Source organism: Podarcis vaucheri (assembly GCF_965113315.1).
Source record: "Podarcis vaucheri genome assembly, chromosome: 2".
Lineage (NCBI taxonomy): Eukaryota > Metazoa > Chordata > Lepidosauria > Squamata > Lacertidae > Podarcis > Podarcis vaucheri.
This window is the reverse complement of record NC_138760.1, coordinates 85,311,532-85,339,331: the sequence shown is the minus strand read 5'-3', so window position 1 is coordinate 85,339,331 and position 27,800 is coordinate 85,311,532. Positions and strand designations below refer to the sequence as shown.

Genomic DNA, 27,800 nt, shown 5'->3' with positions numbered 1-27,800 from the left:
TACAATTGCAGCAAACTGCACATACAGCAAAGGGCCATGTTAATGCCATCTTATCCATTTTCTGGTTTCATTTTGTTTGGCTCAGTCCCAAGATCATAACTCTGCTCCTTGGCAACAGTTATGATTATGGAAGTTTCCCTCTTCAGGGAAAGTTGCTCTGGACAGTGTTGTGGTTTCTTCACCTTGTACCTTCTCTTTAAAAAATGCAAATCAGCTTTAGTATGATAATGGTTTTATAATCCATTGTTATTATTGTTGCAGCAGTAAATTAAATATAGTATCTTGGACGAATGAAATCTCATAGGAAACATGTGCGTACTGAAAGTAGTGTACTTCCCTGCAGTTTGGCAGAGACTTAAAATAGCTGTTAAATGACAAGCTAATGTGATCTTAAGAACACATGTCAGACATTGCTAGTTCTTATTATGCATTCTATCAGAGTCAACATATCCAGATGCAATTGCACTTTCTGGAGAGCTGCTTCAAACAGGATGTCATTACTTGCTATGTGCAATTTTAATGTATTAGAGACTTTTTAAAATGCTGGGAGTTCTTTAACATGAGAAGATTATGAAAAGGATCATATCCTCCCACATATTCTTCTATGCATCATGGAAGAACGCAGGTAATGCAAAAAGAAAAAAGAAAAGTTGGGGCTAAATTAACTATTACTGAGGTATATGATGATTTGAACCACCATTCTGGGTATATTTGCTTCACATGCATTTTGGCAGGCGAATGTTGCCAGGAAACATGTGCGAGAAGTGAATTTTGCCAATAATGGGCTGATCATTACAGGTGCTAAAATAAAAGCAATTTTCCAATATAACCATTTGTCCTTTAATGCCTGTGGAAAGTGAAAGCACAAACATATCATGATCTGCAAAGCAGCAGGTAGATCATCCGGTTGCACACATGCTGTGCTGCAAGCCTGTGCACCTGTGGGGGGTTTTTTCCAGGGGGAGGTGCAAAGTTTAATATTCCAAATAAATAAATAGGACCTTGCATCAGAGAGCAGGCCTACTATTTCTGGTAGATTTGTCTGACTGAGCAGTAGCGAGGCCTGGGTAGACCTGCTATCCAAAAACCTCATACTCCAAGTCTACCCCTTTGTGGGTTATTGATGAGTAAACCAGCCATCTATCTACAGGCACACCTGACATCCAAACAACTATTTCCACTCCATGGTCTCCTCCATTCTTGCCCTGTCTTCCTTTATATGCCAGCATGGTGTAGTGGTTAAGAGCGGTGGACTCGTAATCTGGTGAACCGGGTTCGCTTCCCCGCTCCTCCACATGCAGCTGCTGGGTGACCTTGGGCTAGTCACACTTCTCTGAAGTGTCTCAGCCTCACTCACCTCACAGAATGTTTGTCATCATCATAGACTTTTATTGCGCTAGCCATAGGCCATGGCACCATTCAGAAAAATAACAAAAGGAAAAACAGCAAAAAGCATAAAAATCATCAGGCACCACACATACAGTATAAACCACGGTCACAACTACTAAGATTGTTTGCTACATGAAATAGAATAGCAGAAGATTCTCTAATAAAATGTGCCAAATTAAATATCCGAATCCCCTTTTCAGAGTGTTTGTTGTGGGGGAGGAAGGGAAAAGGAGATTGTTAGCCTCTTTGAGACTCCTTAGGGTAATGATAAAGTGGGATATCAAGTCCAAACTCTTCTTCTTCTCTAGCCCATTGTACTGCTGCTGCAGTTGACTTCACAGTCCCATCACCACTGCATTTCCCTTAAAAAATGCCACCACCAAGCACACACACAAATGCAGAAGTAACAACAATGGACTACACTTCACAATTGCTATGCGCTCCTTTCTCACTCCCTTCAGCAATATGGGCATGGGAACACTGGGTTGCTTTGCAGGCCTGGCATAGACCACACCCTCTCAGCCATTCCTGCCTCCCACAATTTGGGTAGAACAATGGTGGAAGCTTTCTGTCTTGGCCTCAACAGAGCAATTTTTAGAATGTTGACAAACTCAGAATAAAACCACATTTTTAATGCAATGCGTTAGAAAGATTGTGAGGGTGGGACCTGAACCAATGGATTCAATTGACAAGAAAGGAAATTCCCACTAAACTCTAGGAATAGCTTTCTGGTGGTAAAAAAAACCTATTCAACAGAGGATGGCCACCTGTCAGGAATTCCCTAGCTGTGATCCCTGCATTGCAGGGGGTTGGACTAGATGGGGTCCCATATTATAAATTAGTTTTTGTACTATGTTACAAATCAAGTGCTGCTAGGAGTCGTTTCTTTTTATTTCCCAATGTATTTCTTATCAATAAAAAAATTGGTGTGGCACGATCAAGTTTTCATTCTGAAAGCCTCAGAGAGGAAAGTTTGAGAAACCACTGCAGCAAAACTGCTGTGGTCTAATGAGACCCAAATCTTGCTGAGCCCAATGGGATTTACTCCCAGGTTAAGAGGGCATAGGATTGCAACCTGCTTCCTTTACATTGGGGGGAGGCTGTTTCAGTAATGCACAAACACTTTTCCCTAGTCTGTGTTGCCCTCTTTCCCCCACTGCCTTAGCAACCAGGAGGAGCAGGACCTCCTTGCTTGCTTGTCCAGGGATATAAAATGGCTATCTCCAGTGATCAGGCACCAGTCTAAATGTACCATGGCATCAGCAGGCCTTTGATTGCAAGATTACGCTGCTCTGCAGAGCCTGGATTATCATGACGCCATCAGAAAAATAATCGCATGAAGGCAAGGGCACATCCTGAGATAATGTCAGCAGAATTCCAGGACTTGGAAGCACAGGTGCGAATGATAGTTCACACGTACCTTTTTCTGCCGTTTTAAAAGTTGGGAGTATTACGTCGTGGTTAGTGTGTGTGGTTGGGGTGAGCGTTCCTCTTTATTTTTATGAATGGGAAAAAGGCATTTTGCACCACAGTAGAATGATAGATCGTCCCCTTTAAATACCAGTAAGTGAATACCGAACTAAGAGGGAATCAGTTACTTCCAACATTATAACTCAATAGTTTTGCAGTTATAAAGACCTTTTTGCAAGTCTGCTTTCAGGATGGTGGTGGTAATTCTGCCTTAATAATTCTTTTTTAATTCATAGGGTTTTTTAAAACGATTGCTGTAGTGCAGGCTCTCCTCTGCCTAAAAAATAACGAGAAAAAAAGATCAGTTGGAAAACACCACAGTTTGATCCATGCTAATGGGCAATAACATTGGGATAACCAGCATATTGTAGGTGTACGGATAAAGTAAGCATATCAGAGGTGATTATGAAGTAGGTCCCATTGAGTTCAGCAGATGTGATTTCTGAGCAGGCATGAATAGGATTGCTCTGTTAATCAGTGTGTCTGAAATAACATATTCATATTTATTTTTCATCAATTTGGTAAATGTTCACGAGTCTGCAGATGACTGAAACAGTTGAGGCAAACCACAATTTACTTCAGGATGGACAAGCAAAACACAATCATGTGCATCTCAAGGGCATCATTCAGTTATTAATGACAGCGCATGTTCCTAGGCATTTCTGATCTCGTTTTCTTCCACGTGCTTATTGCATTTTAGTGTAATGCCTTGTTAAGAAATATTTAGGGAGCTGCATGTCAGCTTGAAGGAAATGAGTGCTGCAGACATGAGCGGCAATCTTTAAGGGTAAATAGATTTAGAAGTGCACAGAGAAAGAGAAGGAAAGCTGGAGTATATTTCATAATCAGATTAATACACATTAGTACTGGTCATGGTTTTTTATACAGCAAAAGATGTAGTAACTAATGGATGCGGTCATTTCTTAAGAACCCTCCTGATATCATATTCTGTGTGTGTTCCAGTTGCACAGGTTGGTATGGGGAAGTCTCAGGTGTTCACACAATCTTTCCTGCTCTCTCAACAAACAGGTGAATAAAAAAGGAAGCTCAGGCATGAAAACGCTGTGATATTTGCTTTGCTAAAGAGGGAGCAATGAATTGCATAGGGTGCCTTAAATGTTACTGCCGTGTAGTTTGTTGCTCAAGCTAATTTCAGAAAATTCATTAGATGCTTTTTAGTTGAATAATTTAAAGCCACAGGTTGCACATTTCCAGGCAGAAACACACCATAGTTGGGTACAATGTGTTTAGTCTGAAAATGGAAAAATGGAAAAAAAAAATGGAAAAAAATGGAAAAATGGAAAAAAAATGTTCAGGGGCCTCTTAGAGGCATGCTTTGAAGTCTTTGCTCCTAAGATAAAGCAGGTCAAAATACAGTAAATAAATTAAAGAGACAATATGTATTTACACTGCTGCTGAGCCTGATGATACAAAGATGAGAATGTTTGCTGTTTCTAGAAGCAGAAAAATTCTGCACAGTAAGGAGATTGGGTCTCCAATTTTGGAAATATTGTATGAGGCAACATTGCATTGTGTGTGCCAGGTGCATGAAGGGTCTGGAGGACTGATACATTATAGTTATGGGCCACCTGTTCAGTACACCTGGGGGTGACTAGAAATGTGTATTAACTAAGTCAATGGCATTGTCAGGTGGTCAATTTTGTATTGTCAGTAGGCCTATGGGCAAAGATCTTTAAATGCAGGTGCATACTTCTCAGCTTATTAGCTTAATGTTTCTTAGTCATGTTCACCATCTGGTTTCTGAACAAAAAACCAACAAACAAAGCCCATGGCACTTTATAGTTCTTTAATATGCACTGCTGCTATGAATAGAAATCATTGTTTCAGTTCACTTTGCATTATTAAGCTCGCTCTCTGTAACTTTCAATAGCATTCCATAATTCCATTTCTCCTTGCTATATATATATATATATATTTGCTTTCGTAGATTTTCACGGGTACAGGAATGCAGGTTTTGGTGTCTTCGGGTGTCTTCCCGTGTAAGAGTCGGGGTGTCTGTGCGACGTTTCGACGAGGTCTCACTCGTCATCTTCAGGCTGGTGCTTTCGGCTTCTTGTTACTGGAACAGAGCAGAGTCTGGTGTTTGAGTTCCTATAAATACTGATGAGGGGTGTGGTGTATAGCCTCCAACGTTCTGGGCAGAGAGGAAGTTCCTAGATTAGTGTGCCTTTTCTTCTTTTGTTCCTTAATTACTTGAGGGATATCTTGGGTGATTTCATGAGTGATATTCTGAATACCACTGGGTGGGTCATTAAGTGTAGATTAGTTGCTAAAGCTTTCGTGTCTTGACCTCTTGAGCTTGTGAAGAGTTTTTCTGAGAAGATGGCTGTGCTGCATTTAGTTGTGCTCTGGCTTGGCTTCGTGTATAGGGGCGAGCTGTGGTTTTGTTCCTATCAGTGAAGAAATCCAGCTAAGAATCATCCCCAGAGAAAAATCATCCAGATGCCCCAAACTCTACGGTCTCCCCAAGATACACAAAGAAGGAACACCACTCAGACCAATAGTCAGCTCCATAGGCTCACCTCTACAAAATCTCGCTAAATTTCTCGCTAAGCAACTTCAGCCCTATGCAGAATCCATCGCTTCACACGTTACTAACTCCTTCCAGTTCATAGAAACAATAAAGAAGCAATACCTACATCCCGATGACCTACTTGTGAGCTTTGATGTTGTATCTCTCTTCACTCAAGTGCCCATTAATGAAGCCTTGACAGCCATTCAAAACAAATACAACCCCCCCAAATACATCCTGGACCTGACCAACCACTGCCTAACCAACACGTACTTCATCCACAATGGACAAAGATACAAACAGATAGAAGGAGCACCTATGGGATCACCCCTCTCACCGGTCATCGCAAATTTGTACATGGAACACTTTGAAACCAATGCTTTAGACAAGTCAGAACACAAACACAAACTTTGGCTCAGATATGTTGACGACACCTTTGTAATTTGGCCACACGGGAAAGAAAAACTAGATAGCTTCCTCACACATCTCAACAGCCTACACCCCAAAATACAATTCACTATGGAAATAGAAGACAACAACCAACTCCCCTTTCTTGACGTCCTAATCTACAAAAAACCTGATGGCTCCCTAGGACACACTATCTACCGGAAAAAAACACACACCAACCGCTACTTACATGCACAATCACACCACCACCCTGCACAAATAAACTCCGTAGCCAAGACTCTCATCTCCAGAACCAAACGCCTGGCTGACAAAGACCACTTGACAACTGAGTTACAGAATCTCTCAAATGTGTTAATCGCCAATGGATACCAGAAAAACAGGGTTACGAAGCTAATCCAAAAAGAAACATCCCCCAAAAACCAAGACACAGAAGAAAACAATGGCATGGCCCTCCTTCCTTATATCAAGGGCACTACAGACAAAATCAGCAAAATCCTCCATAAACACAATATCAAAACAGCCTTCTGCACCAACCAAAAAATAGCCAATATCCTCAGAAACCCAAAAGACAAAATCCAGCTGGAAAACCAAGGGGTCTATGAAATACCCTGCAAAGTCTGCCCAGCCACGTACATTGGACAAACAAACAGACGAATAAATGCACGTATCGCAGAACACAAGAATGCCGTCAAAAAAGAAGAAAAAACTTCCTCTCTTTTCCAACACATGAAAGAAACAGGACACGAAATTAATTTTGCAGATTCCAAATTGCTCTTTAACATGGTACATCACCACAAGAGAATAATCATGGAAGCCATCGAGATAGAGAAACACCCTCACAACATGAACAAGCGTGACGACACGTCCCGCCTGCCAGACATCTGGAAATTAGCCCTCCCCACAAAAACCGACACCAGAACCAGAGGCACACAGAACGCCGTCACCAATCAACCACACCAGACCCAAACCCAGACCCTCTCCACAGACATATTACAGACTCCATCCAGTAGCCAAACTATAGTGGCACCTCCGGATGCTGCACCCCCCTGCAATCCCTACACAGATCTGGCTGGCATAGGCACAAAACCACAGCTCGCCCCTATACACGAAGCCAAGCCAGAGCACAACTAAATGCAGCACAGCCATCTTCTCAGAAAAACTCTTCACAAGCTCAAGAGGTCAAGACACGAAAGCTTTAGCAACTAATCTACACTTAATGACCCACCCAGTGGTATTCAGAATATCACTCATGAAATCACCCAAGATATCCCTCAAGTAATTAAGGAACAAAAGAAGAAAAGGCACACTAATCTAGGAACTTCCTCTCTGCCCAGAACGTTGGAGGCTATACACCACACCCCTCATCAGTATTTATAGGAACTCAAACACCAGACTCTGCTCTGTTCCAGTAACAAGAAGCCGAAAGCACCAGCCTGAAGATGACGAGTGAGACCTCGTCGAAACGTCGCACAGACACCCCGACTCTTACACGGGAAGACACCCGAAGACACCAAAACCTGCATATATATATATATATATATATGCAGGTTTTGGTGTCTTCGGGTGTCTTCCCGTGTAAGAGTCGGGGTGTCTGGGCGACGTTTCGACGAGGTCTCACTCGTCATCTTCAGGCTGGTGCTTTCGGCTTCTTGTTACTTACACGGGAAGACACCCGAAGACACCAAAACCTGCATTCCTGTACCCGTGAAAATCTACGAAAGCATATATATATATATATATATATTAACGATATATAGCACAAAGAGTGATAACACAGTTTAATCAAGGATGAAAACATGTACTATACCCATGTCTTATTTATCAAACAATTTGCCTTCCCATCTAAAGAGCCCTCAAGGCAATGTGCATAAGATTGCAAGGCGACGTCACGCATAGCATTCAGATGCACCTTTTTCAGAAACAGCATAAGGTTGTAGTTTTGTGGCAGAGCACATTACTGCATGCAAAAGGTTCCATTTTTAATTCATGGCATCTCTAGGCAGGTCTGGGAAAGATCCTGTCTGAAATGCAGAACAGCCACTAAAATAGATGGACCAATAGTCTGAGTCAGTATAAGTTTGGCTGCAAGAGCCAGACTGCTAGCAGAAGCCTTGTGTCAAATCTTGCAGAAAATCCAGTTCCAATCATTTGCATTTGTTGTTGTTGTTGTTTAGTTGTGTCCGACTCTTCGTGACCCCATGGACCAGAGCACGCCTCCTGCAGTTTGGTCAAACTCATGCTCCCGCAGTTTGGTCAAACTGTCTTCCACTGCCTCCCGCAGTTTGGTCAAACTCATGCTGGTAGCTTCAGGAACACTGTCCAGCCATCTTGTTCTCTGTTGTCCCCCATTTGCACTTGTAGAATATCCATTGTGTAGAATATCCATTGTGCAGCCACCGCCACCATTACTATACCCAGTGATAGTTAACACTAGTATGTCAATGCATGCACACTACAGTGGTACCTCGGGTTACATATGCTTCAGGTTACATATGCTTCAGGTTACAGACTCTGCTAACCCAGAAATATTACCTCGGGTTAAGAACTTTGCTTCAGGATGAGAACAGAAATTGTGTTCTGGCGGCGTGGCAGCAGCAGGAGGCCCCATTAGCTAAAGTGGTGCTTCAGGTTAAGAACAGTTTCAGGTTAAGGACAGACCTCCGGAACGAATTAAGTACTTAACCCAAGGTACTACTGTACTGCTTGTGCAAAACTCTCACACTTCTTTTTTTTTAAAAAAATCTTTTTATTAAGTTTCCTTTACACATATAAAAAAGAAAAAAAAGAAAAACAAACAAATATATTTAACGAAAAAAGACAAAAATGCAACTACATAATTCACACATTAACTAAGTGAATTAACAAAAGAAAAGGCACTAAAAAGGAAAAAGAAAAAAGAAAAAAGAAAGGAAAAAGACAAAAAGAAATCACAACACGTTACAATTAATATACAACATCTCTCACACTTCTTGCACTAAGACTTACCTAAGTTAGCATTCTATATTCCTACAGGAGTCATTATGGATAATTAATATATTTCATCAGAGGTTCTTGGTTTACATCCATTACTATTGTTGTTGTTGTTATTCAGTCAATCACTTAGAAGCCTATCAATTATTATCAATAATACTATTTATTTGACATATTTGAGCCTGCTTTTAGGGTCAAGCTCTCCAAAGGGGTTTTCCAACATATAAATTCACAATACAAATCTTTAAAAGTTTGAAACTTTGCAAAAAAAATCAATGCATTAAAAAACTAGCAGCAACAATATTGGTAATTGCAAAACCCAGTCAGCCCAGACAAACATGCCCTGCATCTTAGCTCTGAAGGCACCTGAGACCACTACTCTTCTGAAGCCAAGTCATCTGGGTCTGGGTCTGGGTCTGGTCCATGCCTGGTAGAGTGACCACCTGGGAACCACATAATATATACCTTGGGTTCCATAATGTGCTCTCTCTGATTTGTAAAATCAGGAGGAGATCGGTCCCATTCACGCCTCCTATCCATCTGGCTGGGCTGTCGTCAAATGTCCCTCTGGATAGGAGAGGAATCTCAGGGATGCCAAGAATAAGTATTCTTACCTGGCAAACACCGCTTGAAGAGATAAAAAAGAGCCAAGGTTTCTCATGTTCTTTAGCTCTCCTTTGAATTGAATGCTTTCAGGAAGAAGAAGAAGAGTTTGGATTTGATATCCCGCCTTTCACTCCCTTTAAGGAGTCTCAAAGCGGCTAACATTCTCCTTTCCCTTCCTCCCCCACAACAACCACTCTGTGAGGTGAGTGGGGCTGAGAGACCTCAGAGAAGTGTGACTGGCCCAAGGTCACCCAGCAGCTGCATGTGGAGGAGCGGAGACACGAACCGGGTTCCCCAGATTAGGAGACTACCGCTCTTAACCACTACACCACACTGGCTCTTTGGGATGACCCATGTGGTTTTGCATGTCACTTGAAGTTACTTTGTAAGTTGCTACATTTGCCTTTAGATACTGAGTATATGCTTCCTTCCTTCCTTCCTTCCCATTTCTCCCATTCCTCACATTACAGGAACAGATTTATTTAAGCTCTGGAGCCGGTTTAAGCTTTTGCTTTCCATGTGTTGGCCCATTCACATTGCCTAGACTGTTCACTCATGTTTCAGGTTTTCAAGGAGAGTAACTGGGAGTTGTGAATTGGACTCTGGCTGCTTGTAAGCGAGTCGGGAGTTTGGCAAAGCCCTCACCACATTACAAGGAATTCTATACATCTGGATATCTTTCCTAGATGGATTGATAGGAAGTGGCGGTGCTTTGTGGGTGCCTGTCGCAGCTCACGGGATTGGTGTGAGCGTGCAGTTTTTACTTGGAGGAGACTGCACTTCAGCATGATAGTAAGGATCTAAGCCTAAGAAGCATTTGAGTTAAGCAAGATAAACTACAGTGGTACCTCGGGTTACATACGCTTCAGGTTACAGACGCCGCTAACCCAGAAATAGTGCTTCAGGTTAAGAACTTTGCTTCAGGATAAGAACAGAAATCAGGCTCCGGTGGCGCGGCAGCAGGGGGAGGCCCCATTAGCTAAAGTGGTGCCTCAGGTTAAGAACAGTTTCAGGTTAAGAACGGGCCTCCGGATCGAATTAAGTACTTAACCTGAGGTACCACTGTAATTCTAGGGCTGTGTAGCCTATCACAGATAGAACTGAAGCTAGAAGGAGCTGCTAGAGAGTGCATGCCAATTGCTGGAATTCAAACTTAGGCCTGAACGTTAATTAACCGAATGAGTCTTGCATCATACCTTGCCATCATATGCAGCTGAATCTTTGGGTGAGGCCACCTGTCTCCCTGTGCACTATTACACAGCTTTTGTGGTGCAGTCGGATGTCTTCATCACCCATTCATGCAACCACGCCAGTTCACTCTTAAGTTTTGTTCCGCACGTCGTGTAGTTTACAGAGCCCTTTAGAAGAATTGTCACTCACTTAAAAAAAAGTAAAAAATGCAAGCAGTCATCTTGGCCAATTCATTTGGCAGAAAGCACCACTCCTGCAAGGGGAGAGGATGCGTTTTAGATCCAACATGTTGTGGAAGTAGCATACTGATCTCAGTGGGGTGATGGGGCCTGCCTAGTTTCTTGAGCAATTTCTTCCACTTGGTAAGCAGAACAGAACTGACAAGCTGCAGTGCGGAGCCACTGCAATAGAGAACATTCGCAGAAGATGGTTTTTTGCTGCCGTACACCTTTCAGAACGGTAGCAGGTCTGTATGTGGCTACAGCACCAAGAGCCCCCCCCCCCAAAAGTCAATATGGTTAGGAAATGGCCACTCAAGGGAGGAATATATCTCTTCTTAAATCACACAGAGAATGCATTGTACGCAATAGGATTGGAGTGTTGTTACTCTCTCCCTGCTTTTCCTTAATTCCACCCCCCACTTCCGAATGCTTTTATTGCAAAGCTGGTTCCTTTGCATTTTAAACTGGGGTGAGGGATGGTGACAAGAAGAGTTCAAAAAAAGCAGGAGGAAGGAAAACAGTATTTAGGGATCTAATAATACAGTCTTTGCTTTTTTATCATTACCCCTGGGAACAATTATTCCTCAACATTTTTAAAAATAAAAAGTGTGCCCGTTTGTGCTGTTTATATGCAAGTGCAATTTTGAATGTTCATTTCTACACCTGTATTGTGTTAGCTAAATTAGCATTTACATGTTATATTATTTTAAAAGAGATGTTAACATGAAACATATTTAGAAATCTGCTTATAGCCTCAAATAATTACACAATTAGTCATATCAGTGCTGGATTGACTAAAAATGTTACAAATTTGGTTAAAAATGTAAGATATTCAGGTACAGAATTTTACCATTTCTCAATGAAATGAATACTTTTATATAGGAGTAATATAAACAGCTTTCTATACAGATAAACACATCTTTTCCTGTAAATGAATGCTTGTATCTTTCAACTTTTTTGTGGAAGACATTTACCTATTGATTTAAGTTCACCTTGGTCTGTTTGCATAAAACTGTTACTGTGAATCAGTCCACGTATATACTGTGTGCCACCGACAGCTCTGAAATAGCATTATGGGTTTGTAAGCATAATGTACACAGATCCAATAATTTGGGAGGTAAGAGAGGCTGCCAAAACATGTTGTTGTTACTATTATTTTATTTATTAAGTTTGTATACTGCCCTATACCTGCTGGTCTCAGGGCAGTTCATCTTTATCATCATCATTTATTTATACCCCGCCCATCTGGCTGGTTTTCCCCAGCCACTCTAGGCAACTCCCAACAGATTATTAATAATAATACAGTCGTACAGTATCTTGATTTTCGAACGGTTCTGTTCGGCTTCTGAAAACTTTCGAAAACCAAGGTTCAGCTTCCGATTGGCTGCAGGAGCTTCCTGCACTCAATCAGAAGCCATGGAAGCCAAGTCAGATGTTCAGGTTCCAAAGAACATTTGCAAACTGGAACACTTACTTCCGGGTTTGCGGTGGTCGGAGCCAAAACGTTCGAGTCACAAGGCGTTTGAGAACCAAGGTACGATTGTAATAAAAAAGCAATAAAACATCAAGCGATAAAACATCAAACATTAAAAACTTCCCTAAACCGGGCTGCACTCAGATGTCTTCTAAAAATCAGATAGTTGTTTATTTCCTTGACATCTGATGGGAGAGCATTCCACCGGGGGGGGGGGCAAATACCGAGAAGGCCCTCGCAATATAAAAACACAAAATACATAATAAAAACAAAAACAAAAACAGCCCAATAACACATTTTAAAAGGGCATTTGATGTCAAGCAGCCAGAGGCCTGGTTAAAGAGGAACATTTTTGCCTGGTGCCTAAAGGTGTATAATGAAGGTGCCAAGTGACCCTCCCTGGGGAAAGCAAAGCTCCTCAGGTGTAGATGCTCTGCTGGTAATATTCCCACTGGTGAGAAGGCTTAAAACTGTGATGTGGGATCTGTATGAGCCTAACCCACCTTGTTGCCTTGACATAGCCCCCTAGGCAGGCCCTTAATTATACCAACCCTGGAACAGGCACATTTAATTCCCTCCTGCTCTTCACATGGGACAAAAAGTAATCTTTTAAGAAAAGACCATCACAAATCCACCCCCCCTTGCATCCTTTGCCCTGGCAGCACCAATCCAACAAGGCTAAGGATATAGCATCAACCATGGATCTATCTCCCCAACCTCACACTCGCCCTGGTTTATAGGGGAGTGAGGATTGCTCTGCCCTGCTGGTAACTAGTTGGACAACCTGCAGTGATGCAATCTATGAACTGACAAACAATGGTCTTTTTGCTGGAATTATGTATAGTTACAGTTATAAATGTTTTTGTCTTGATTTTAGTTAATATCTAATCTCTGATTGGAAGTATAAATTTATCTCTTTTAGGCACACAGCTTTTCCTTTTGTTCAGAAAAAAGTTATGCCGTTAATTTTTCACTCAGTCCAGTGGGATATTTTCCTACATTTTCCTCACAGCTTTTGAGGATCGGCAAACTAAAGCTTCATTGTTTCCAGTTGAGCAATGCATAACCAATCTCTGCCTCTGCTATTCAATTACAGTACTGAATTGTAAAGACGAATGAAAATGCTACTTTCATTTGTTATTATATGAGTCAGTCATAGCTACTTTCTATTTAGGTCATAAGATTTTGGGCATTGTGCTTTTTCTCTTCTAATTGTAAAATGACTAGTTCTATTAATATTAATAATAATATGAGTGGTTAGTACTGAATTAGCTCACAAGACCAGGGATATAGGATCCAGTGACTTTCTGAGAGGAAACCTGTTGCTGTCTGCAGCATCAGCCCAAATGTTGGTTTCCGATCAGGAAACCTTAGCAGCTAGGGAAGATGGACAGTCCTTGTGAATAAATTTTAATGGAAAGAAAAATACACCACTCCCAGCCAGTGCACAAAAAACAAGGTAAGCTGTGCCCACAAACACTAGACTAAAGTACCCTGAAAATGAAGCAGAAAAACAGAAACCTCTTTTGTAAGGGAAGAAGATTTCCACAAAATTAGAGGACGGGTTTTGACACAGCACTTAGTGGAAGCTCTGAAACAGACCAACAAATTCACATTAAGGTTGCAGTCCTGTACTTACTGTAGAAGTAAGCTGAGTTGTACTCAGACATGTATAGGATTGCCCTGGAAGGCTGCAATCAGATATTTGTCTACTTGGCTGGGAAGTCAATGTTATTTGTTATTTTCGAGTTTGTGTGCGTAGGATTGTACTGTAATGCAATTGATCATCTGGGTTTGACTTGTATAGAAGTAGAATCCAAACGTGTTTTGAGCCTGCTTCCTCAAACACCATGCCCCTTGATCAACTGCCTCAGCTATTACTGATGGTTGTTGTAGGTGATTTTTCGTCTTCAAAATGGTGAAGCAGTTACTATTCCTATTGGCACCTTTCGCTTTATCTGCTGTGAACAGTAAAATCAGTGACAATGCAATTGGGTTGATAATAATAATAATAATAATAATAATAATAATGGCGGTATTCACTCCTGGCATAGAACTTTTCTTTTTAATATGTGCAGTTGATGTTCCAGTCCTGTGTTTGAGGAAAGCAGCTGTTTGTTTTATACAAGAGCCCATCTTAATGTCTGGCCAAGAGGCAGCATTTTCCTCGGCTTCAGCTGCAGCTGTTTGCCTGCTTCCATGAGCCCATGAAATGAAGTGGCTGTGCCACTGCAAAGAGCTGCGATTAGAGCTGTGATCACACTCCAGCTTATTGCACACTCGCCTGTGTTTCCAGCACTGGGTCTTTAATGGATGCTTTCCTGAATGCTTATGTATCCTGTACTTAATTATACTTGTATGCTGTCTGAGGCCTTGTTCCTCAAACCAGCTTCAGTCTGGCTGGAATCCTGAAGCCATTCCTAATTTGTCTTTAGCAAACACCTTGGAGTAGGGTGAAGACATCCCTGCTTGCCAACTCTCCCTGGTGTGCACACAAACAGAAACAAATTGAAGCCATGCTAGGTATATTGTTATTATTATTAATATTATTACTCCACTCATCTGGCTGGGTTTCCCCAACCATTCTGTGAGGCTTCCAACAGAATATAAAAAACACGATAAAACATCAAACAAGAAAAACTTTCCTAAACAGGCTTACCTTCAGATGTCTTCTAAAAGTATGATAGCTGTTTATTTCCTTGACATATGATGGGAGGGTGTTCCACAGCTTGGGCGCCACTACCGTAAACATTGGTAAACATTGGGGTGGGGAGAGCTGTGAAATGTGCTCTGAGGTGGTAATGTGAACACACCCTTAAGATGAGAAGAAAGGGGCATGATTAAAAGCCCCTTAGAGGATGCTCCTGGCTTTTCCATTGGGGTGTTTTTAAAATTAAATGCCAACCTGTCCCAAACACTTCTTTCTATAGGCAACACAGTATACGGCACCACTCTAAGGACACAGATACTGTATGTTGCTGTTTGTCCAATAACAATGCCTCAGCTTGGGCTCCAGGAATCTTGGGCATTGTTAGGCTTGCTGTCGAAGGGAATTTGGAAGCTGAGCGATAGTCCCCCTGTGTACTTACACCGCTGCTTGCTTGTGATCCTGCCATGCCTTTGTCCGTACCGCAAACCTTGGAATTGTGAAAGAGCTGACACATGACAGGCCACCAGAATATCTTTCAAGTGATAAGCAAAAGCTGCAGAAAGAGTCAGTAGGACATGGCCTCAAATCTTGACAATTCTGTGTTTTTCTCTGGAAAGTCCAAGCCTCACAAATGGAAAGAAAGAAAGAAAGAAAGAAAGAAAGAAAGAAAGAAAGAAAGTGCCAAGTCAATGTAGGTTAATGGGTTATGGTTAATTCATTTAATTTGTGAATTGCTTCCTATGAAGCATCACAAAGCAATTGCACAATGCAATAATGACATATATAAAACAACTGCATGTATAAAAGCAGTTAAAATAATTGCATACGTAACAACATTTAACATATAAAAGCACTTTCAAATCTTGATACAGTTACCATATGGATTGTGGTGTCATTGCTTTTTGTTTTTATTTGGACCTGCGTTTTTTGCCGCCTCTTCTGAATAGAAATTACAGCACAATCCTGACCGTGTCTACTCAGAAGTAAGTTTTGTTGGAGTCAGTGAGGCTTACTCCCAAGATAAGTGGGATTATACTTGCAGCCCAAATCACCTATTTATCCAGAATTCCTGATGGCAAGTTGGTTGGTAGGTGGTTGATGAGAAATTGAGGGTTTCTGCTACACAAACTTAATGCCAAAGAAGCCTGAAGAAAATAAGGTACAGTGGTACCTCGGGTTACAAACGCTTCAGGTTACAGACTCCACTAACCTGGAAGTAGTACCTCGGGTTAAGAACTTTACTTCAGGATAAGAACAGAAATTGTGCGGCGGCAGCGGGAGGTCCCATTAGCTGAAGTGGTACCTCAGGTTAAGAACCGTTTCAGGTTAAGAACGGACCTCCAGAACGAATTAAGTTCTTAACCTGAGGTACCACAGTACTTGAGTTGTTTGTTTTGTTTGCCAGATAATAAGGAGCTTATTGATTGGCTGGAAACATTAAAGAATTTTTAGTTGGTTAGTCATTTGACTTTGAACTGACTAATCAATACTTAAATTGAAACACTTTTGTTTTTAACCAGAAGCTCAATATAGTTGCCTTTTACAGATGTTGAAGGAAGCATAATATACCATAATTTAATAATAAAAATAAAGAAGACATTTTCTTCTATCATCTGAAATATTTTAATTCTTATTCCCTGTTTTGGTAAGACATTTGAACTGAGAGTTTTATTCCCCCCCCAAGCTAAATTAAGTGCCTCTGTCTAGAGCTCTGCCAATAAAATGCATCACCACCAATTTAAAGTTTGTCCTCACTGATTAATCAACTAATGAATGAGCTGAATAATTTACTTATTAAACAATTAAAGGCTGCAGTCTTATATTCAGTAACCTGGGAGTAAGTTCCATAGGGCTTCTGAGTAGAAATGTGTAGGATTGCCCTGATAAGCCTGCAGGCCTGTTTAATATATACAATCCTGTTTTAGTTTATACTGCAGTGGATCTTGAAATGCATGAAAAGTTAGGTCCACCCCCGCCACCCCCCGGCTACCTGGCTGGTTTTTCCTATTGCTGAACAAAGTAGCATAGCAAGGCACTTGCAAAAGTAGCAGAAGGGGTCTTTTTAAAAGATGCATGGAGACAGTAGAGGCTATGGTTTCTACATTCTGCCTGGGGCAGGCAAATGTTTGTGTGCCCTGAAGTGCTAACTGTGTGCCAGCTGAGGAAGGAGAGAAAATGTTAGCCTGATCTTCAGTGAAGCCAAGATTCCCAGGTGTCAAAAGACTTGCTATCATTATGCTGCTGGGCCACATCAGAGTTGCTCTGCCTGATTGAGGGCGCATGGTGTCACAGGGAATGAAGGGAAGCAGCGTTGGATTTTATCGTGCTGCCATTAATGGCCAAGTTATAAAACGCAAAATCTCAAACCAACCTATCAAAAATCGCACTGACGGATTTATAATATTCCTGATTCATGGATGCTCATAGTACAGGATGATTTTTCCAGTCTGCAGGTGTGCCCCAGGCCCCCCCAAATTTGGTGACCCCTGCATTATGACACTATGATTTGGTGACCCATGCATGATGTTGTTTGTTTGCTTTATTGTGGAAATCCACTTTGATTGGTGGTCGAGGAAGTCCAGAAAGAAGGGAGTGATGTTGATTTGAGGAGAACTATACTCTATAGTTCTATAGTACTATAGGACGCGGGTGGCGCTGTGGGTTAAACCACAGAGCCTAGGACTTGCCGATCAGAAGGTTGGCGGTTCGAATCCCCGCAACGGGGTGAGCTCCCGTTGCTCGGTCCCTGCTCCTGCCAACCTAGCAGTTTGAAAGCACGTCAAAGTGCAAGTAGCTAAATAGGTACCACTCCGGTGGGAAGGTAAACAGCATTTCCGTGTGCTGCTCTGGTTTGCCAGAAGCAGCTTAGTCATGCTGGCCACATGACCCGGAAGCTGTATGCTGGCTCCCTCAGCCAATAAAGCGAGATGAGTGCCGCAACCCCAGAGTCGGTCACGACTGGACCTAATGGTCAGGGGTCCCTTCACCTTTATACTCTCTTTTCGGTGTGATATGCAGTTGTAGGAATGGAGAGAAGCCTTCAGTGGAAAGGAGCAAGCTGTCCTTTGATGAGAGGGGTCTTCTCCCCAGTCGTTTCCCACTTCAGTCTGCTACTGAGAATTTCTTATCTATCCCTCTGGTCAGTTGTGTCACTGGTGCGCTTCATGAGAGTTTCTGGCCCCAGAGGGTATGCTGTTACTAGGAAAATGTGCAAACAGTGAAGGAGGGTTGGTTGTCCACATTAGTGGAGCTACCTTTGTGGCGGATCTGTGCTGCCTCTTGTGTGGAGTGGAGCTGTGAGCCTGTTTTGGGTTGGCAAGGCTGGCAGTGGATGCTGACTGATCAATTTCCACCAGTATTTCTCTGAAATGGAGGAGGGTGTTCTGGGGAGCCTGCAAGCAAGAGCTGCTCCTTCCAGAGTCTGGGTCTGGGTCTTAGCTTCAGATCCAATCCTAACTCATGACTGGGAGCAGCAAGCCTAAAGGAAGTGGCTGAGCCACCATGTTATCCAAAGCCCTGCAGTTTTGTGCAGGCCAGGGGAGAAGGTGTGGGGTGATGGTCAGTAAACTGGATTTTTGCTGCTTCAGCTCTGGACTGGCACAGCAGGGAGCCCCAGACTTGGCCTTGGGCCAGGTACCCAACTCCACTCACGGTCCTGAAATGGCTCATTTTGGGGACTTACACTGGCAGCAACTTCTGGTGGACACTGTGGGGATCTCTATGGTGGTGGGAAACAACCTATGATAGTGGATTCTCAGGCCGTAAGTGCTCTTATCAGGCACAGACAGTAACAAATGCTCTAGCAATCTCTTGCAATGTGAAGCTTCCAGCTTGGTCAGTTTTCTGCCCTTTCCTCTCATCTTCTGCTAGCTGGACTTCGGGGAATAGCTCAGGCCTCCCACTTCACCTCATGCTCCAAGCTTCAGTAGTAGACACAGGGACATTGTCTTGGAGAACCACCACCCAAGGTCTGAATTTGGTTATGGCTCCCCTTGGCACCAGCCTGGCTCAGACAGCATCACATGTCCAGTTTACAAATAAACACAGGCCTGTTCAATGTTACAAAATTGCTTGTAAGGTGAAAATGGCATCTGTTGGATCACTGACGTGACAAATGAGATCAGTGGTTAAAGCGAATGTAAGTTTTGCTCTATGAGGACAAGGAGGAAGAATTACTGGCGGGTCAGAATCACAGCAATATGTATCCCAGAGTATGATTTTTTTGCCTGTTATAAATAAAATGTTTGTCGGGTACTGTCTGGCGTGACAAGATGATTTTTTGCTTAAACATAATTTTGAAATAAATATGGGAGATTAAACAAGAGCGGTGACCTTCTAAAGCAGAAGAGAAGAATGCTGCTGCTAGTGCTGATTTTGGGATTCTGACTTTTGGCTTTGGACAAGCGCTTTTTTTGTCTTGTCTCTGGAGTACACTAGTTTTAAGCAGAGCACTTAGCAATGCCAAGAAAAATATATATATGATAGTAAAGTAACTTTAAATTGCTCTGATTTAGTATTTTGCTTTTTCGTACCATCTAATATTTAGGAAAATAACATCATCTTTGTTTCTGTGTGGAAGGAAGAAATACCACTGGCTGTGCAGCAAGCAACTTTATTCCCTGCAGTAATTCTGAAAAATCTGTGCAGCCAAACACAGAAACAAACCCCTTGCTTAATATAAAATCGAAACCTTATCTACTATGTCTCATTGCAGAGAGGAACAAATAATTTTATTGTGGTAGATAGTTCTACATTACATGACACTCCCTTTATATTTTTTCAGACAGACTGCTTTTCAAAACTTGTTCTTTTATTTTTCAATATGATTTTTAAAAATCGCTTTTTGCTGCCACACTCCAATGTGTTCATCATCTAAAACCATTAATAGGAGACCTCATGCTAATATCTGAGCTTTATAACACCATGTGGTTTTGGAATATAAGTTTATCCCTTCTAAATATTTTTTTTTTAATTCCATCTATGAACCCCTTCCTATAAAATATCTTAAAGTGCTTTAATGATAAACATGTATGAAACAATTTCAAATCCAACACAGATGGGTATAGTATTGGATACAGACAGGGATCATACAATGTGCTAATTTAATATGTCTCATCAAAGATATTTTCTAGGCTCTGCTTTGCCTAGAAGCTTGCTGATTTACAATGCAGCTGCAGTGAAATGCAGCAGAAGTCCCAGAAGCCCAGGATCTGGCCTGGGATTATACTGTCAGGGTTTTGTTTTTTGAAATATGCAGCCAATAGACATCTCTCAGTCAGGATATCACAATTTGCACTCATGGTACCAACAGAATGCTGTTTAAGGTAAATCAGAAGGCAGCAGTGATTCTCAATGTTTTTTTTCTGAGACCACAGGAATCTTATGCTTAGAAACTGCTGCAAATAATTCCAATACATTTTTTTGTCTGAGGTGAAAGACAAAATGGTGCCTGTCCTTTGTTCTACCCAGTGGCGTAGCACAGTCAGGTGGTACCCGGTGTGGAAAATTTCTTCTCTCTCCCCTCCCCCCCACATTGAAATTATTAAAAGAAGGAAAAATAAGATACAGTTGCAAGTGTTATTTTCTGGTTTATTTACTTAAAACTGTGAACATAAGCACTTAAAACCATTTCTTCGTGATGGGAATTTCTTATGAATAATTTTTTTACTTAATTTTGGTATTTTGCAGCTTTGGCTTAATGTACAAATACAAACAATTAGCATGCATCATAATGTTTACGTTACTTACCAAACTCAATATCGTAGAGAAGAGGATGATCACAATGAACTAAATCAATGAACTAAAAAATGTAACAAAAATAAATTCAGCACGGCACTTACAAGCTTCAGTAATAATGCAGAACTAACTCAACAGAATGACGTGGGGTGACTGACCAGCACGTCAGTGGATAGGATTGGTTGTCGGTTGAGTGATGATGAGTCACTGGTTGTTTATGTCTCGCTCGAGTACAAACTGCAGAGACAGATTTCGGCGAATCGGCGGAAAGTAACACCCCATCCCCTTCTTTATCCATACGCTCTCCACTATACAGCGTCAAGTTCAGCCGCATTTCGTTGCATTTGTTGACTGAACTAAAAAGTTTCAGTATGTATTATGTTGACTTGCTGAGCTTAATTAATTGTCAGATGAAGTTATTAAACTCATTTTAAATACCGTATTTTTTGCTCTATAAGACACACTTTTTCCGTCCTAAAAAGTAAGGGGAAATGTGTGTGCGTCTTATGGAGCGAATGCATGCTGCGCAGCTATTACTGAAGCCAGAACAGCGCTGAAGCCAGAACAGCAAGAGGGATCACTGCGCAGTGATCCCTCTTGCTGTTCTGGCTTCTGGAATTCATAATATTTTTTTTCTTGTTTTCCTCCTCCAAAAACTAGGTGTGTCTTATGGTCTGGTGCGTCTTATAGAGCGAAAAATACGGAATGTTGTTTTTTTAAAAAAAAAGTGTCGTGAGCCCCATTTTTTATTCTTATTTTAAAAACACATATTTTTGCCATTTTGTCATCCCCCTCAGTGATGACACCCGGGGCGATCCACACCCACCGTACCCCCCCTTCCTACGCCACTGGTTCTACCTAGAGAAGTCAGCTGGATTGGCAGTTCAATCTTACATCAATATTAGCAACGGGTTGCTGTCTTCTACCATACCAAAGGGCAGCAAAGTAGTTAGGAGGGTGCAAGGTGTACACAACTTGGTCCTCCAACAAGAGGGCCTGACCCAGCTGTCTCAGGAGGAATAACTGGATGGCAGCCACCCTTGTCCTCCTTATAGCAGCTGCCGCCTGAGGCGGATTCCCTGGCTACAAGAAAGGAGGAGGAGGCACAGTAGGGAAATGGCTAAGGATCAGGCCCCAGGATTCCAGTCTTGCTGCATCTGGCCAGGACCTGTTCTGACTACTCCAAGCAGGCACAAGCAATGTCCTTGGTTGTTGTGCTAAATCATGCTGAATTCTGAAGCCTGGAGTTTATAGGACACTGTTCTGTCTATATTGTGGTAGCGCCATGGGATGAGTAGACACTAAATGTGTTAGTGCAGCAGCTTGTGAATTGTGCCCATAATACCTAAGGGTAGTTGTGTTCAGAATCTTCCAAATGCCAGTAATGACAGGCTTCGTTCACATCATATGTTTTAAAGCACATCTAAATTACATCCACACACAAGAGAATAATGTGGTTTACCCTTCACAGAGCTATGATATACAGCACCCTTAACAAACTGCAGTTCTCAGATTTTTTGGGGGGTGGGCGGGCTTTAAATGTATGTTGTGTACATAGCCGATGCGTTTCAACACATTTCTGCCTTTTGAGCATGTTCTAGCACTTTCTCTAGTCTTCTGCCATTTTTGTCTTCTCAGAACTGTCTTAATATCTGTGTAAACTCCTTCCCTTTCCCCCCATCAGAAATCAATTGCATTTCTCTCCAAAACACTCAGGAACTAATACAGTCCAAAAGGTGAATGTTTAAGAGTGCCTTCAAAACGGAATATTTAACTGCCGCAGCTTAGAAACTTTCCTTTTTCTAATAGTACTTGTCAAAATCTATTTAAAGGTGGAAATCTGCAATTCTTTCATCTCACATTATTTCGCTGTTATCTTGAATTCAAGCATAACTGTAAAGGTTTCAAGCAAATATACTGGAGACATGTCTTCCAGCCCACTAGTTTCCCCAGTTAGCTTTGTAGTTGGGGAGGAAAATTTGTGGTGAAGCTGCTACTATCATCCTATGTCCTGCCAGGTAGCTGTGGCCCGTCTAAGCCTGGGGACAGTTTTTCACACACACTCCAATTTTTTGGTTTCCCCTGCTTCTTGAGCTCAATTGGGTCTGCACAACTACATCATCTCTAGATCTTTTCAGTGGGTATAGATCTATGGCTTCCACCAATATGCCTCTGGAACATCCTGTTTTTATTTTATTTGTGGTATAATTCTACAGGTAGGTAGGCGTGTAGAATCTGATGGTCTTATCCTGAGACCTTATGGTGAAGAGCCAGTAATAAATTTAATAAGAAAGGTAATAGCAGTAATAATATTTAAAATAATAAAAACAAATGCAGTAAAATACAATATAAGTTCACAAAAGTAGCATCTACAAAAGCCGTCTGAAGCAATGAGATTGCTGAGGTTCTTGGATATATTTTATCAGTATTGTCAGTCTAAATATCTAAAAGTTAATATTTCCAGAACTAAAATTAGGGGGGGCGGGGTGGTTTTTTAAAAACACAACTAAATGAAATTCACATCATCAGTGAAGATAAGAGTGAGGTGGTAAATTCATTTTTGTATTTGGAATGTGTGTGTTTTTGTGGTTTTATTGCCCATTATCTGAAATGCAATAAACATAGTAACAGTGAACGAAAACAAAACAGGTTTTGGGAAGGATTCTATAATTCTTCAGCAAAAGACCAGTTGATTCTACAACGAGATTTTATAGAGTAAAACAGAATCTATATTATTATATTGAGCCAAGTTATGGAGTATGGATGTACAAATAATCAGACTGAAAACACACTTTTCTCCCTCAAAAGAGCTCTAGCTCTGGTCTCAAGCTAGTGGTTTTCTAAATTCTGTTGGCTCAGCTCAGCTGGGGAGTATTCCTGCTCACACGCAATGGTAAGCCGTGGTCAGAAACAAACCATGGCTTAATGCAAATAAGCAGCAGGGGTTCCAGGAATGCGACCAGATCTTTCAGGGGGAGAACTACTCCCCTGATCAAACACCACTTATCCAGACCAAAGAGACACCCACAAACAGCCTCTCTGTCTTGTCTGATTTAAACTTTAATTACTGGTTCCCATCTCTTCCGCTCCTACACTGGGCACCTGTTTAGCACACCCACCACTTCGCATGATGAAGTGCAAGATGCAGCAGTCCTATACAGCTTGGGAGCAGGATACCTGAAAGAGTGGCCCATCCCTTATACAACTGACCACTGTGCTCTGCAGATGCCATCTTAGCAAGAGGTCCTTTCTGCACAAATACAGTGGTACCTCAGGTTAAGTACTTAATTCGTTCCAGAGCTCTGTACTTAACCTGAAACTGTTCTTAACCTGAAGCACCACTTTAGCTAATGGGGCCTCCTGCTGCCACCGCGCCACCGCCACACGGTTTCTGTTCTCATCCTGAAGCAAAGTTCTTAACCCAAGGTAATATTTCTGGGTTAGCGGAGTCTGTAGCCTGAAGCGTATGTAACCCGAGGTACCACTGTATAGGAATTGGGCCTTTCTGGTGCGGCACCTACACTTTTTGCCTACCATCACGTATCAGACAGGGGCCGTCTCCGCTCTCTTTTCAGCACATACTAAGGACCTTCCTCTTCCAACAAGCCTTTGAAGCACAAGTTATGTAAAGATTTATCTCTGCACATGGATATCAGTGTAAAATAGCAAGCAACTTAATTTCATGTGTGAGCACAAAGTACTATGCTTATGTGGATTTGTGCACGGCTGAATAAGTGAGATGTTATACAGTGGTGCTGCGCAAGACGAATGCCTCGCAAGACGGAAAACTCGCTAGACGAAAGGGTTTTGTGGTTTTTGAGCTGCTTCGCAAGACGAATTTCCCTATGGGCTTGCTTCGCAAGATGAAAAATGAAAACGTCTTGCAAGTTTGTTTCCTTTTTCTTAACACCGTTAATACAGTTGCAACTTGACTTCGAGGAGCAACTCATAGAACGCGGTGTGGTAGCCTTTTTTGAGGTTTTTGGCGATTTTTGAAGCTTTTCCAAAACTTTTCCGACACCGTGCTTCGCAAGACGAAAAATTCGCTAGATGAAAAAACTCGCGGAATGAATTAATTTCGTCTTGCGAGGCACCACTGTATAATGATCCGTTGGTAACTCTTGAATTTCTGTGCTTTTAAAATTATATTTAAATATAAAAAGGGGGAGAAGGAAGAACAGTGTAGAAGTTTTCATAAATAAAATAATTAAAGTCCCTGACACAGTTATGTTCAGAAATATTGCTGCTTTCTGTGACCTCCTCCTCCTCCTCCCCCCTCCTCTTATTTATTTTATTATTGAAAAGGAAAAATGGAACCATAGTACAACTATTGCCCTCCCTCTGCAGCTAGGTCACTTCCCATTCATTGCCTAAGGTAGTGGTAGGGAACATGGAGCCTTCCAGATGGTTTTGACCAGGGGTCAGAAAATTTTTCAGCAGGGGGCCGGTTCACTGTCCCTCAGACCTTGTGGGGGGGGCGGACTATTTTTTTTGGGGGGGGTTGAACAAATTCCTATGCCCCACAAATAACCCAGGGATGCATTTATATACAAGGACACATTCTACTCATGTAAAAACACGTTTATTCCTGGACCTTCCACAGGCCGGGTTGAGAAGGCGATGGGGCCGAATCTGGGCCCCAGGCCTTAGGTTGCCTCCCCATGGTTTTGACTACAACTTCCCATCATTCCTGATCAGGGCAAATGAGAGTTGGGATGTAGCTGCATGCATCTAGTGGGCAACAGTTTTCCCACCCTAGACCTAAGGAGTGCCTATTGCGTTATTGCTTTTGAAACTGATATTTCAGGATTGTCCCATAGTAGGACAAATACTTTGATGTGATCATCTGGCTGAAACCCAAAATGTAATCATAAGAAATTAATTTGATTTTTTAAAAACGACGATTGCACACAACATCCTTGATAACCCTGGTATTGTATCTTAAAGAGTGTATGGTCTTTATAATCACTCATTGTTCTCTGTTTTGAAGGCCGTTGTCTCTCATTTTAGAGGTCAGTACAGGAAAGGTGATTTTTCTGAGGGAGAAGAAATGTGAATTGTTGTTGTTGTTGTTATATTACAATAAGGTTTTTTTTAAAGGCCACAAATGAAAATAAGTCCTTCACTGTACCAGAATAATACTGTTGTTGCATGTGGTTACAGGTGCAGCTACTTCACAGTAAACTCTGACACTTCGCTTCATGTTTTCCCCACTTCCAGCTTCTACCAATGCAATAAATGCTGAAGTGTCATTGACCCAGAAAGCTGAATTTTTCGCCGCCAACCCTCCACCCCCCGCCTTGTTGTCTGCTGAATAAGAGAACTTTGTTCTTCTGTCAACACTCGGAAGATCCCTGGCCATGACAGGGATCATAAAGATTGATGAGTGTAGGGGAGACCATGTATGTAAACCTCAGCAGTATTAGTGCAAATAAGTTCCACTGAAATCAAGGGGAATTCTCCAACATAGAAGTGTAGAGGTGGAAGAGACCATGAGGGCAGGGCCCCCCTGCATTGCCAGGTACCACCCAGAAACAGTATAGCTTTGGTTGCCCCCATCTGTTCCTCCTGACTGTTTGTCTTCCACTAGAAATCCTGGACCAAGCGTGTGGCAGCTGTGAGTTAAAACGTGAATTCTGTGCTAGGATTGTTTGGCAAGGGATCGGAACCCGAGTTTCCAGTACAGCCATACCTCAGGTTGAATATGCTTCATGTTGAGCGTGTTCGAGTTGTGCTCCGCAGCAACCTGGAAGTAACGGAGCGCGTTACTTCCAGGTTTCACCGCTCGCGCATGCGCAGATGCTCAAAATGACGTCATGCGCAGAAGCGACGAAAAGTGACATGCGCATGCGCAGACGTGCCGTCGCTAGTTGCATTTGCTTCTGGATGCGAACAGGGCTCTGGAACGGATCCCATTTGTATCCAGAGGTACCACTGTATTGTAAAAGCCTTTACGCAAAGCTGTGATTTGAACATGCTAGGATTAATGCACACATTTCTGGTTGCCAGATCTCAAAAGGGGTAGAGTAGAGCTGGAAAAGATGTGGAAAGGAGGGCAGTTGAAGTGGCCACACAGCAGGGATAACGCCACAATGAAGGAAATCTGGCATTTGAGGCTTTTTAGGTTAGAAAAAAGGCATGTAAAATGGGATACAAGAGAGGTTTATAAAATAATGTGGAAAAAGTGGACGGAGCTAAGTTCATCTCCCTTTCTGAGAATACCGGAATGCAAGGCCTTCTAGTGAGGCAGAATGTTGGGAGATTCAGGACAGAAAGAAGAACTTCACACAGTTTATAGTTAAGATATGGAATCTGCTTCATTCGGATGATTTAGGGGAATAGACATATTCATGGAGATTGTGACTTTAAACAGCTGCTGGTCATGATGGCTACATCTTACCTACAGGAGTTCTGTTGCTTCCCTTCCCTTCCGGTTTTTCTTATAAGAAAAAAACCCCAAAACCAAAACCTGAATGCTTAAAAAAATAATTTAATTCCATAGTTTCACCCTAAACTTATTTGTTTGCTTGATTGTGAATGTCAGAAGAAGAAAAAGAGTATAGCTGCAGCAAGCGAAACAGAGTTGATCAACTTGTTTGCCAAGTATAGTTGAAATTTCCAGGCCAATTGAAAGCACTGGATTTTTGGAATGCTGTCTTTATCTGACAGCCCCCATCTGCAAATAGGTGTCGCCACAAATGTTTAGCTCTGAGAACAAATTCCAGTCTGGGCTGTTTGTATCTTCTCCTATACTCTGTCTGAAACGAAGCAGCAGCTGAACAATGCTAGCACTGGAAGTCTACTGGCCCACAAATACCTGATAAATAGGTCAATCAAATGTTGCTCAGAGATGGTCAATTAACCAGTGGCATACCTAGGCACCCTTGTACCCTGTTTGGGGCCTTCCCACACCCTACCACCAACGGGAGCTTATTATCCACCTGGGCAGACTCAGGGCCTCCTGTGGCATCTCTCTTCCCACCCTCACCCCTAGGGATGCTCTTTTCCACTGGCAAAGGTAAATGTAAAGGGACCTCTGGCCATTAGGTCCAGATGTGGACAACTCTGGGGTTGCGGCGCTCATCTCGCTTTACTGGCCAGGGAGCCGGCATACAGCTTCCGGGCTATGTGGCCAGCATGACCTAAGCCGCT

At 42.1% G+C, this 27,800-nt stretch overlaps 1 protein-coding gene and 1 long non-coding RNA gene across 4 annotated transcripts in view; one reads left to right on the top strand and one right to left on the bottom strand.

Moving 5' to 3' along the window:
* PHF2 (PHD finger protein 2) overlaps positions 1-27,800 on the top strand; it is a 121,649-nt gene that overhangs the window by 11,427 nt on the left and 82,422 nt on the right. The gene's annotated exons all lie outside the window — the stretch shown is intronic.
* On the bottom strand, positions 950-16,286 carry LOC309526099. The gene is made up of 2 exons (XR_014216664.1): positions 14,922-16,286; positions 950-3,136 (listed from the first exon to the last, which is right to left on the bottom strand). It is a non-coding gene; the product is annotated as an uncharacterized lncRNA (long non-coding RNA).